This window comes from Sminthopsis crassicaudata, chromosome 2 (genome assembly GCF_048593235.1).
Source record: "Sminthopsis crassicaudata isolate SCR6 chromosome 2, ASM4859323v1, whole genome shotgun sequence".
NCBI lineage: Eukaryota > Metazoa > Chordata > Mammalia > Dasyuromorphia > Dasyuridae > Sminthopsis > Sminthopsis crassicaudata.
The window spans coordinates 14,396,203-14,409,813 of NC_133618.1; the positions used below are offsets into that span (position 1 = coordinate 14,396,203).

The following is a 13,611-nucleotide window of genomic DNA, read 5'->3' on the forward strand; positions in this document are numbered from 1 at the left end:
GCAGAAACCCTTGACGTGGCTGGAGTAAGGATGCCATGCTTGGGACTTCTGCAAAGAGTGGATTCCAGTTTCCTCTTTTTATAATGGGGGGCTTTTGGTAATCTTGAAGGGGCTCCTGGGTAGAGTCCCAGGTTGGTTCCTTGCTGGGTTCAGCCAGGGTTAGAATTTGAATAGAATTCAATGGGTTTTTAGATAAGGAACTGTTTGCGTTTGGGGTGGGGTTTGGGAAACCTGAGCAGATCATTAGAATGGGGGTTGGGACAGCCCAAGTTGTCTCACATCCTATGAGGGCTGGGAGAGCCAGATATCTCCCATTGGAATTCATGGGGGTTGGGAATCAGGAAGGAATCTTAACCCACATCACAATCAATGAAAGAAAAGAGGAAAGTAACTATTAAGGACTTTCTTACTAAATTTTAAGCATTAAGCTATTTTAGAGATTGGAAAGCAAAGTAAAGACAGCCCCTACTCTCAAAGACATTATATTCTAATGAGTGAAAGTACTGATTCTGGGAATATTGGCCAGGAAGGCACATTTCATTGTTGATAATTGATACAGCAGTAAGAGTATTCAATTACCATTCCATATTTAGTAAATAGGAAGAGAATGTGGAGATAATAGAGATAGAAAACAAAAATTTGGGTGGAATACATTTCAGAAGATACATAGCAAGAGTTCTATAGTGGAAAGGGTTAAAATATTTAATGTAGGAGAGGAGATTTTTAGCCATTTTTGTGGAATAGATCTCTTTGGCAGTCAAAAACAATCCTAGACTTCTTTTTAAAATGTTATGAAATGTAGAGAATAAAATAAGAGGATTACAGAAGATACTTTGGAATATATATTTACATGTATCTATATTCATCCATATCTTTTTTTAATTTTAAGATTCCTCTTAAAAATACTATATTGGACTATATTTTCTGATCCTTTGGGCAAGATGGCAGGCAAGAGGACAGTGGAAAAGATTTCCTAATGGCCGGAGTATCTCATTTATAAGAATAAGACACCTGAGTTCAATTGTTTCATCAATCAGGAAATTAACAAAATTTCATTAAACATTTACAATTTTCCAGACACTGTTCTAAGAGCTGAGAATAAAAGTACAAGACAAAAAGACAGCCTTCCTTGAAGGAAGTTCCAAAAGGGGTTCCAATTTACTGAAAGCATGGTATAGTTTGAAAAAAATTTGTAGGAGAGGAGATAGACATAGCTAACATTTACATAGCTTTTTTCTTCAAAGTTTGCAAAAAACTTTATATATATATTAACACATTTGATACTCAAAATGATCCTCTAATGTAGGTGTTATTATTTTCTCCTTTTTATAGATGAGCAAAATGAGACTGGGGAAATCTATGGTGATTTACCAGGATCCTCATGAAGGGAAAGGGAAACTGTGTTCCCTTTAAAATTATCACTCTGAAATTGTATTCTTTTTTGATCTTGGAGTCTCAGACCCTCTTGGGAAAGTATATCTCCCCATATAAGTTGTGTCATTATTCAATTAGAAATCTTGGTCAAAAAGCACCTCAATGATCTTTTGGGGATACCGGACCCTTTTAAATTTCAATTGGGGATCTGGGCTGGATATTGGATATTGATAAGCATCTAGGCCTGGGGACTTTGGCTATACATACATACATACATATATATATATTATATATATATATATATATATATATATATATATATATATATGCATCTCACATGTCCTTTTAAGACAAAAGTTGAATGTACTTAAACAGTATTGTTATTTCATATGTCTTCTAAATAAACTGATTTAATAGGTAAACCAAGTCAAATTGAATATTAAATTATGTCGAGAAGCTTCACAATGGATTGATTGAGAGACTTACAAGTCAAAATGATAAGCAAAGATTCTAATTTGAGACAGACCTACAAATAGCTACATTATTTTGGGCAAACTGAAACATTCATTGCTTCTGATGGGAGGAATGCTAATTTTCCCCTTAATGTTGTCATTTTGTAATTCAAGTTTTAGCCAGATGAGGCTAATATTAATGGGCTTTGGTCAGTCAATTATCTAAGAGAACTGGCATAATAAAATTTAATAAAAGAAAAATGGAAAAAAATCTTCTAACAATTTTATATCCCTGTTAAAAAGTGTCTCATGTGTGCTTGAAGAAAAATCATCACCCACCCAGTGAGCTTTTCTCCACTTAGCTAGTATAGGCTCATTTTCATACAAGAGATTATCCCTATGATCAGAAAAGGGGGTGGAATGAGTTAAATTGGAAAATAGCAGAGAGACAGCCTCAATGATGTCCTGCTCATAATGGAATATGGAAGAACCCTTCTAACATATTTGTCAAATCTTCTAGGTAGTCTCTATGGAAACATATGGCTAAAATCTACCTAATGATAGTCAGGAGAATAAAATCTCAAAATCTGAAATCTTTTCAGAAAAAAAAATCATTATTCTTGAGCTGCAAAGAAGGGATGCATCCCCCCACCCCCATGTTCTGGAAGGTTTTCATTATATAGGATTTTGATTAAAGTGTCCATATACTTTTCACATTAATGAATATTAAGACAATGTCAATGGACTGCAATCTGTCCAGAAGAACAGAATATCCACGTCAAGTTTAATTACCAACATTTATGTAATAATTCACATATATTAATTGATTTGATTCTGACGATTACTTTGTGAGATGGGGCTTCTATTATCCCCATTTCACAGATTAAAAAAAAAAACGTGGCTCTCATATGCTAAGAGGTATCTGAAAAAGAATCAGAATCCAAATCTTTTTGTCCCCAAGACCAAAGCTTTATATATTGCCACATTACCTCTCAGTGAGGTTCCTGCTCAAATACTCATTGATGTACCAAAGGTAGAATTTCAACATTTGTAGTACTCGCTTGATGAGGAATATGATTCAACATTCTGAAAGAAATGAATATACAAACATTTTGCATCTTTTATCAGAGTACTGGTGATGGGATTGGGCAGCAAAAGATGCTCTGGGGAAACTGACATAATTGGGATTGAAGTCACTGAAACAACTGATATTTCAAAAGCTCTATCTGCAATTAGTTTCTTGGATTGTACCAGTATTAAGCAATTACACTTATCCTCTTCAAAAATAATAATAAATGAAGTCAGTGTCTTCTCCTGGGAAACGATGCCAAATGCTGAAGTTAGAGTGAATCTCTTCCTCCCATATTGCTGTCACTTTAGTGGCTGGTCATTCTTGTACTGAATTGTTCATTTACAGTTATAATTGCTCTCATTTCAAACCTCCAGGCTATTGCTACACTGAAGCATAATAGAATAAAATTTTATTAATACTACATTTTTCATACACCAATAAAATCGTGAAGTCCCATTAAAAAAAGAGTTAAAATGATACAGGCTTTTAGAAAAAAAGATGGCTACCTCCCCTCCTGCCAAGAATTGGTTTTCTTATCATTTCTCTAAAGAATTTCTTTTATGTTGAACTCAATGTAAAACAAAAAGCTTTATAACATATAGACATTATAAATTATAGTTCTCATTTTGATTGCAAGGGAGAAAAATATATCATTCCACCTTACTACCAAAGTGTTTGACACTTAAAATCATTCAGCATCAGAAACGGGTGGAGTTTTTATTAATAGGAGCAACATTTTAAAAAGATGCATAATAGTGCTTTAGCTTCCTAAAGATGACAGTGACTTTCCAAATGACTTGTCAGTAAAACCCCTACATTTATTATCTCCCCAAAGAGAAGTTGAAGTCCTCAAGATCAGGAAAAAATTTTGCTTTTCTGTTTTTGTCTCAAGTATTTAATACAATACTTTTTACATACTAAAAACTAAAATGTGTTTTGTTCCTTCATTAACACCCTTATCTCTTATCTCTTGTTCCTTCACATCTTTCCTTCCTTTCTTCTATGTTAGGCTTTCTTCTTTTCTTCCTCCCTCCATCTTTTCCTTCCTTCCATTCTTCCTCCTAACTTCCCTCTCTCACACACTTTTCCTTTCTCTTTCCTTCCCTCCTTTATTTTCCCTTCCTTCCTTACTGCCATTTTTCTTATTTCCTCCCTCCCTTCCTTCCCTTTTCCCCCCTATTTTTTCTTCCTTAATTCCTTTCTTCTTCCCTACTTTTCTTACCTCCTTCATTCTTTCCTTCCTTCATTTTTCTTTCTTCCTTCCCTCCCTTCTTTCTTTCCTTTTATTCATTTCATTCTCTCTCCCAAACTCTCTCCCTCACTTGCTTTTTTCCTTCTTGTTCCCTCTTTTTCTTTCCATATCTTCTGTCACTCCTTCCTCTTTCTTCTTTTCCTCCCTACCTTCCTTTTTCTTTCTTTTCCTCATTTTATTTTTTTTTTTAACTTTCTTCCTTCCATTCTTCTTTTATTCCTTGGTGTTTTGATTCAGAAAGATCAATAGTATATCCCCCTCCCCCCCCCGAGGCTGGGGTTAAGTGACTTGCCCAGGGTCACACAGCTAGGAAGTGTTAAGTGTCTGAAACCAGATTTGAACTCAGGTCTTCCTGAATTCAGGGCTGGTGCTCTATCCACTGTGCCACCAAGCTGCGCCCCCAGATCAATAGTATTTGACATCTGAAGTTCTAGTTCCAAATCCCATCTCTCTCATATTCTAACTTCATTAATTAGGGAAATCATATAACCACCCTGGCTTTATATTTCCTCATCTTCAATATGAGAAAACAATATATTAGGAGAAATCTTAAGTTTCTCCGATTTCTGTGTATATGACTAGCAAGTTGTTCTAGGTCTGTCCCCAAACTTCAATACTGGATACCATATTTTAGAAAAAAAAAAACCTTTGACAAACAAGATTGCATTGAGGCAAAGTATTTTTTAGTCTTGAGTGAGTAGACATATTTTATTTCCTGAAATTCAAAACAATTGGCTTCCTTTGTTCTCTTGCATTTGATTTTACTTTGTTTTGCTCTTAAAAACATTACTCTGAGTAGTATCCCATAGGTTTCATCCAACTGCCAACGGAGATCACAAAAAATTAACTAAGGAAAAAAAGACTAAGAACCCCACTCTGAAGGTAGGTAATCAAGATAGTGAAAAACCTAAAGAATGTGGAACTTCTGGGAATACTGGACAATCTGAAACTAGAATATAATAAAAAAATAGCATGCATTTTATAAAGTTTTAAGCTTATAAAGTACTTTACAAATATAATTTCATTTTATTCTTGCTATAACTCTGGCTACTTTATTCCCATTTTGCAGATTAGAAAACTTAGTGAAGTCATACAACCAACAAGTATTCAAAAGATGGATTTGCACTCGGATCTTCCTGACTCGGGATTCAATCTTCCATTCACTGTACAAATCCTTTCCTTATTTTAAATATTTTATCTGAATAAAATGTAGAAATGTTGATGGAAATAGCAACTATGATAGTGATACCAAAATCACACCTGACTTAAAAAGATTTAAGAGAGATGTAATCCACATCTTTCTAAGTAGTTGAAGGACAGTCATTGGGCTATTGGCTTTAGCCTTGTTCAGTTAGGCTGGGAGGAAAGAACCAAGAATGATAAGGTGTTTATTGAAGAGAGTTAGAGTTTAGGATTAATACAACCTATAGAAAATAATAATAACCTATAGAAAAGTAGACTAATTTTTTTTCATGTTAATATGATCTTCATCATTTTATGTCATCAGAAGGAACTGGATGATGGCCTATTGAGGATGCAAAAAATAATATTCCTCATAATCTTATATCTATAAAATGATAATGATATTGTGCTGTATCATAATTCATCATTTATATTTTTAGCTTTGACTTTCCTTTCTTCTTTCTTCCTTTCTCTGGGCCATTTCAGTGCCAGGAAACTAATAAGTCTTGTAATGTTATTTTGATTTCAATTATTAAAAAGTCATAGTAATCATATTTGCATCTGAACAGGAATTTAAAGACACTCTAGTTGAAGTTCTTTATTTTATAGATAAGGAAAGTTAATCTTTGAGATATTTAAGTTGCCCCATTATATAGCTGGTGTTAGAGATGTCACTCAAAAATCAATATTTGACTCTAAAATTCTTTCTATGACAAAGTATCATATCTGAATAATTTTAGTGGCAGAAAGATTACTACTTCAGGTGGCACTTCATTCATTACTTAGCAACTCATTTGTTAGCACTTTAGATCTTAAACTGGGATGAACATTTGTGATTTAAAAAAAATAAGTTGCTTTTTCATTGTTATAGAATGGATTAGTTTACTGTTCATATTGAAGGGTATGATGATAAAACAGTAATCAGAAAAAAAGCTTTGGTATCATTTTGCAAAACAGGTACATTATATTCAAAGCTAGAGGGCCTACTTTTTCCAGGCTGATAAAACCAACCATCAGATCTATAATGATGAATTTAGCCAATATTGCTTTCTTTGTTTTGTTTTGGGATAATAGAAACTGAGGAAAACCGTGTTCATGAAAAACACAGACATAATTGGATCATCTCTGGTAAATCTCTACCCATGAAACCTCTGATATTTGAAGGATGAGGCAATTTTTGTTTTATAGACATGAAAAAAAAACCCTTTTTAGTAGTACTTGAATATAGTTATTAAATTATTCTCCAAGCTTCTTTCCCCTGGGCATTAAATAATACCATTGCCTTTCCACTTATATTCATGGACTCTATTATCTAACTCTTTCATTATACATCCCACACTTCTTAGCTTTTAATCAGGTTTTTACATCTCTGCCTAATTTCTACCATGATGCATATGCCTTCAGAAGCTAGATTGTTAAAGGATAATGGATAATGACATTTTAGCATATCTCTGAGTAAAATGATAATCAGTAGCTACATTACCCAAGTTTCTACTTTCCTGTCATTGTGTATTGAACTTTAGCTTGCCTTTTTGTTAGATCAATCAGGAAGGGTTAGATAAAATATGGGAACAGAAGGTATCTGGCTATCTTGTGAGTCAGTGACCACATAATTTTGTGCCAGGTGGGCTCCTCTGTTGCTCTTATGCATCAACCTTTTCATTGATACTTGCGCTCTAGGACAGATAACATTTTGGTGGACAAATGACATTGAAATTTTAATAAAGATTCAATCACCCAATTCTAGCCACAGATGTATATTTGAAAATTCATTTTAAGTCCCTTCCTGTGTTTTTCAGATGACATTATGCTTTTGATTGGTACTCATAGACAATGTATCTCTATTCATTTTTATTGAGTCTACTATCAATAAGTGGTTGAGGAATTAAAGAAAAAAAAAAAAGTTCCTTCCTTTAATTAACTTTTATTCCACTAGTGAAATACAAGCAGCTAAGTGGCACAGTAGAGTAGTGGACCTGGAATCTGAAAAAATATGATTTCAAATATGGCTTTTAAAACTGCTTCTATTTTTCTATTTGCAAAATGAGCTATAGAAAGAAATTGCAAACCACTATACCAAGATAACATTTGAATGAGGTTAAAAAGAGTACGACACAACTGATACAACTAACTGAACAAGGACAAATTCTATTTTTTCCTCCCTGCAACCAAATCCTTGAGATGGTGAGCAATCAGATCAGATAAAAGATTTCTGTATTGATCATTTGGCATGATCAAATAAAAAAGGAAGGAAGGAAGGAAAGAAAGGAGATAGGGAGGAATGGAAAAAGAAAGAAAGGAGGGAGATAAAAAGGAAGCAAGGAAGAAGGAAGGGAAGGAGGGAATGCAGAAACAAATATCATGCTTTAGTCTGTATTCTCTCAATATCAGTTTTTCTCTAGACGATGATTGATTGCTTCATCATTAATTCTTTGGGAATATCTTGGATGTTCTTTTGCTGAGAACAGATAAATCATTCAAAATGTTCTTTATACAATATTACTATTACTGACTACAACATTATCCTGGTTCACTTCACTGTGCATAAGTATGTGTAAGTCTTTTTTAGTTGTTTTTTTTTTTTTTTCCTGAAATCATTCTGTTTGTCATTTCTTATAACAATAATATTCCATTACAATAATATACTTACTATTGCTTCTTTAGTCATTTCTGAATTAATGGAGATCCCTTTAAATTCCAATCCTTAGTCACCACAAGTAGCTGTAATAAATATTTTTGTATAAACATGTCTTTTATCTTCTTATATCTTTGAGATGTAGACTTAGAAGCTGTATTTATGGATCAAAAGAGACACAGGTCTTTTTTGTTTTGTTTTGTTTTTTGTTTTTGTTTGTTTTTTTTGTTTTGTTTTGGTTTTTTTTTAGCCTTTTTTACATAATCCCAAAATGATTTTGGTGTGTTATCTCATTATTGGCATTGTCTTTAATGTAATAATTGACTATTTCTATGATTTATTCTTTAAAACACTTTTTTAGGATTAGATTGGTTTAATTTCCCATTACTGTTTAATCTTTCTTTCCATTACCCTTTGTTGAATGTAATTTTATTGCATTATTACCTAAAAAATAATGCATTTGCTCTTACCATTTTTTCCATATTCAGATTGTCAGGATTTTTTGTACTAATATATGATCAATTGTGTGTGTGTGTGTGTGTGTGTGTGTGTGTGCATGTGTGTTTGTAGGTGCCATGTACTGTTGAATAAAAAGTATCTTCCTTTCTCTTTCCATTTAATTTTCTCCAAAAGGCTCTCATATATATATATATATATATATATATATATATATATATATATATATATATATATATATATATATATATATTAGAATTTGTTTCACCTCCTCAACTTCTTTCTTGTTGATTTTGTTTATTTTGTTCTGAGAGGAGAAAGTTGAGGTTCCCCACTAGTATAGCTTTATTTTTTATTTCCTCCTGTAATTCATTCAACTTCTTTAGTAATACATAACTCACTTAACTTATTTGTAGATCTTTTCATGTTCTATTTTGTCATCTGGTATTCATATAATATAGTTTTCTTTGATAATTTCTTGAAATATACTGCCCAGGATTTTTTTTTCCCATGACTTTGAAGTAGCCTAATAACTCTTATATTGTATCCTGGACATGTTTTCTAGGTCAGTTGTTTTTTTCCAATGAGAAATTTCACATTTTCTTTTTCTCCTACCATTTTTGTTTTAAAAAATCATATCTTCAAGTCTCATACACTCAATAATTTCCACTTATTAAATTCTAATTTTGAAGGAATTTTTTTTCAATGATTTTTTTTTGGTACTTCCTTTTCCATTTGGCCAATTCGATTTTTAGGCAGCAATTTTCCTAAGTAAAATTTTGTATATCTTTTCCTATGCTTTGGACTTTTTTTTTTTCAAGAACTTGAATCACTGTGACTTTTTGCTGATTTTTCTTCCACTTGTTTAATTTGCTTTTAAAAAACTTTTAAGTTTTTTTTAGGAAATCTTTTTGGGCCTGAGGCCAAATTACATTTTTCTTTAAGGTTTCATATGTAGCCATGCTTTGATCTTCCCTATCACTGTAATAACTTTTTGTGTTTTTGTTGTTTGTTGTTTGTTTTTTACTCATTTTGTCTGCCATTTTGTCAGTGTTTTTCTGTGAGAATTGGGTTCTGTCCAAAGCTTTTTCTGCATAGACAGAGAGATAGAGACATAGAGAAAAAGAGGGGGGAAGAGAAAGAAAGAGAAGGGGGATGGAGAAGGGAGAGATATAATGGAAAGAGAAGGGGCAGAAAGAAAGAGAAGAAAGAAGGGAGAAAGAGAAGGGGAAGAGAGAAGAAGGAAATTGAAAGGGAAGGGAGAAGGACAAAAAGAGAAAGGGGAGAGAAAGCAGAAGAAAGGGAGGGAGTGGGGGGGGGGAAGGACAGAGGGAGGGAGGGAGTGTTGCCTTCACTGAACTTGGTTGCTTGTGAAAAATGAACAATAAATAACTAGAGGTCAGAGAACCTTGAGATAATGTTGGTCACTTCCAATAAAGCTTCTATTACCCTTTAAATCAATTTTGTTTCCAATGACCAAATAGGAAAAACAATCAAGAAAACAAATAAACAAAGAACAACAAAATGCCATCCACCCAGAATAATGTTCTAATTTTTCTATTTGGAGTAGTCATCTTGTAGTAATTTCCAGTGATCTGTCAAGGATGTTTTGCATCCAATGTACTGGTTTTCATAAGATAACTTACAAAATATATCCACTTCTGCCTCCTGAAGAAGAGCCATGTTTTTTTGTCATCAGGCCTATTAACTTCATTTACATCCTTCCTTCAAGTAAGCCTTTATGTCCACAGTTTCCTTAAATGGATTGAATTAGATGATATTTAAAGTTATTTTTAATTTCAAATTTGTGATTTTATAACAAGTGAACTCTAGACTCCAGAATATTACTTTTAATATCCAAAGATGATCAAATTTCAGTTATCACTGGATAATTACTATCAACCAATAAGTATTCCAAAGGAATCTGTTTAAACCCAACTGTTCTTTTGATAGTGAAGCTTATTATATCTCTCACCTCTTTAGGTTTATATCTGATTGCAAACTTATCTGCAATTGAGAAAGTTTAATTAAATTAGCCAATTTCTATTCATCACCAAAATCTAAAAGAACATTTATTCTTCTGCCATTCTGCAATATAAGAATAAAGACTGGAAAAAAAAACTAGTTTAATGATTACTGCTAGTTTTTTTATTCTTTCATTTACACCATGACCTCTTTGTGCTGAAGAAATATTTTGACTATCCTTCTTCCCAACCACATAGATCAAGACAATTTAAGAAACTATGAATCACATAATCTGGGGATGATAGGAATAGTCTTGGAGATCAGGAAATTGCTCTCCTCTCCATGTTACAATGAAAACAAGCCTTTAAATGTTTTCTCATGTTCATACAATTCATTAATAGATAAGTCGGAATGAGAACAATTTTCATCAAATTATAAATTCAGTTGTCTTTCTTTTTTCTTTTTCTTTTTCTTTTTTTTTTTAAACTATTTTAAGGTGACCTTCCAGTCAAGGAAATTAGCATCAGTTAGAGAACAATGGAAACGCATGGAAAGAGTGATTAGGCTATAAACTACACAAACAAGGAATTAAGCATCTGAACTATTATAAAGGATAGCATAAAACACATATTAAAAATATCTGCTAGCTGATAGACCACATTCCATATCACTGCTCCTATAAGTTGATTAGGCCTTTTGTTAGGAACTTGTAGAGGATAGATGACATGGACCAAAGTAGAATAGGATGGGCATATATAATTGAATATATGTTTTGTTGAAATGAATAACTATTTTTTCTATCATACTGCTTATGCTGTAGACAACACTATACTATGCAAGAGTTCTGATCTTTGCAAGGGGGTATGTTTCATTTTAGTGCCCCCTGAAATAAAGGTAGATTTTTTGCAGGACTAAGTGTAAAAACAAGCCAACTTTTTTGGGAGGGAGGTTGGGGAAGGGAAGCAGAAGGATTAAGGGAGCATAGGATTTTTTTGCATTGTTTTAATAATAGCTTTTTATTTTTTGAAATACATGAAAATATAGTTTTCAACATTGATGTCTGTTCATATCCTTTGACCATTTATCAATTGGAAAATGGCTTGAATTCTTATAAATTTGAACCAATTATCTACATATTTTAGAAAGGAAGTATTTATTATGTAAAATTTTCTCACCATTGTTTTCCTTTTAATCTTGGCTACACTCTTTTTGGACAAAACTTTTTTAATTTAATGTTATCAAAATCATCCATTTTGCATTTCATAATGTATTCTCATTCTTCTTTGGTCATAAATTCCTTTCTTTTCTACAGACAGAAGGTAAACACTTCCTTATTCTCCTAATTTGTTTATCATATCACTATATTTAAATCACGAATCCATTTTGATCTTATTTTTTTATAGTATATTAGGGTGTTAACTAATGTATAGTTCCTGCCACATTTTTCCAATTTATCCAGCAATTTTTTGTCAAATAATGAATTCTTATCTTTGGATTTATCAAATACTAGGTTATTATAATCATTGATTGTAGCAGATTTTGAAAACTAACCTATTCCACTGATCAAGGACTCTATTTTTTAACCATTATGAAATGATGTAATCAAATGGTTTTGATGACTGTTGCTTTATAATATAATTTTACATTTGGTACAGCTAGACCACCAGTGTTTACATTTTTTTTCACTAAATAAAGGAGCCTAGGATTGAGAATCTTAGTGGATTTCTACCTATTGGAGCAGTAAACTCAGCTCAGGACTAAAAGTCTGAGAATTGCTGTTTTATCCATAATATTTTCATCCTGATTTCCCACAAAAGCTGAGGAAATATTGTCAGGGAGTCCAGAATTCTCCCACAAAGAATGTCAAAGGTAAAAACTGGCAGAAATCAAAGCTAGCAGTCACTGCTAATCCCTTGTTACACTCACAAACACTTGCCTTTCAGTATGTAATATCTGTTCCTTTCAGAAAACATGAAAAACACTAAGCCTATTTTTGAAAGGATTATGCAAAATTAAATATTAGTCAATCTTTAATATTTTTTATTACAAAGCTATAAATGTAGGTGACTAACACTGCCTTGGGATGAAACACATTCTGCTGGATCTTTTCTATTTTTGATTCAACATGTAGCAATAAAGTCCAAGAAAAGATACACAGAAGTGGAAGGGAGGGTAACTAAAGAAGAAGTCTAAAAGGGGCTGCTAGCGAGAGTTGCTTTTTGTACTTTAAGACTCTGAATTTATTACTTTGAATGAAACCTTCAGCTTTATCCCCATGGTATGCAAACACAACCACCACCACAATAAAAATTGCATCTTAGTGTGTGTGGTTCTTTGCCCATTGAGTGTCAAAGTTAAATGGACCCACTCTTTTTATTTTTTTTTTTTTATTTTTTTTATTCTTACTCATCGCTTTGTGTTTACAGCTCTTTCTCAGTATTCCCTGAGAGAAAATAAACTTTCTTGTCCTGATGCCATGTTTTTAATTCAGAACATATGCAACAGAATGTTCCAACCGCGTGCTAGCCATACAGAATGGACCATCTATTTTGTTGATTTTGACAGTCTTAAGAAAGAATGTTTCCCCGAGATGTCAAGATTTCACATTAGGGCTCCCGTTCTGAGTATCAGCCAGGTAGGAATTGGCATCCTTCCCAAACATTCAAAATGAGGTTTATTTTGATCATACCCAGCCTTCCTATTTTTCATCTATTTCCTGCCTTGATGATTCACTTATCATCCAAGCTCAGGTTCTTAATGCCTCAGGATTTCATTTGTTCAGTTTTTCTTTGAGCATGTGGACTCTTCAAGGGCAGCTACTATTCACTTTTTATTGGTTTTGTATTCTCCTGGCTTAAAACAATAGTGTGTGATTAATACTTTTTTTTCCCAAAAATTGAATTAAATTGTAAATTTCCTTAGGATTCTATTATGAATGTAAGAAGTAAATTAATAAAAATGGAACAAAGTATTAGTATCTAATTCATGTGGTTTCCACAATAAACTTTTTGGGTCACTTCTAAGACAGAAACCAATCCCTTCAGGCTAGCTTTGAAGGCTCTTCATAGTATTTATAGTACCTATCGTAATTTATATATATTACGATAGGTACTATATATATATATGTATATGTACATTATGATAGGTATATATATGTATATAGTACCTATCATAATTTGTAAATATCTAGTACCCTATTTTTAGTCATTTTTTACACTAATCT

The 13,611-nt window shown here is 32.6% G+C and overlaps 1 long non-coding RNA gene across 1 annotated transcript in view; it reads right to left on the minus strand.

Annotated features, from left to right (window-relative positions):
* The window catches only part of LOC141553107 (uncharacterized), a 70,999-nt gene that overhangs the window by 16,995 nt on the left and 40,393 nt on the right, over positions 1–13,611 (minus strand). The window contains exon 6 of the long non-coding RNA XR_012485284.1: positions 2,816–2,912. This is a non-coding gene — a long non-coding RNA (uncharacterized LOC141553107). The remainder of the gene's footprint in view (positions 1–2,815; positions 2,913–13,611) is intronic.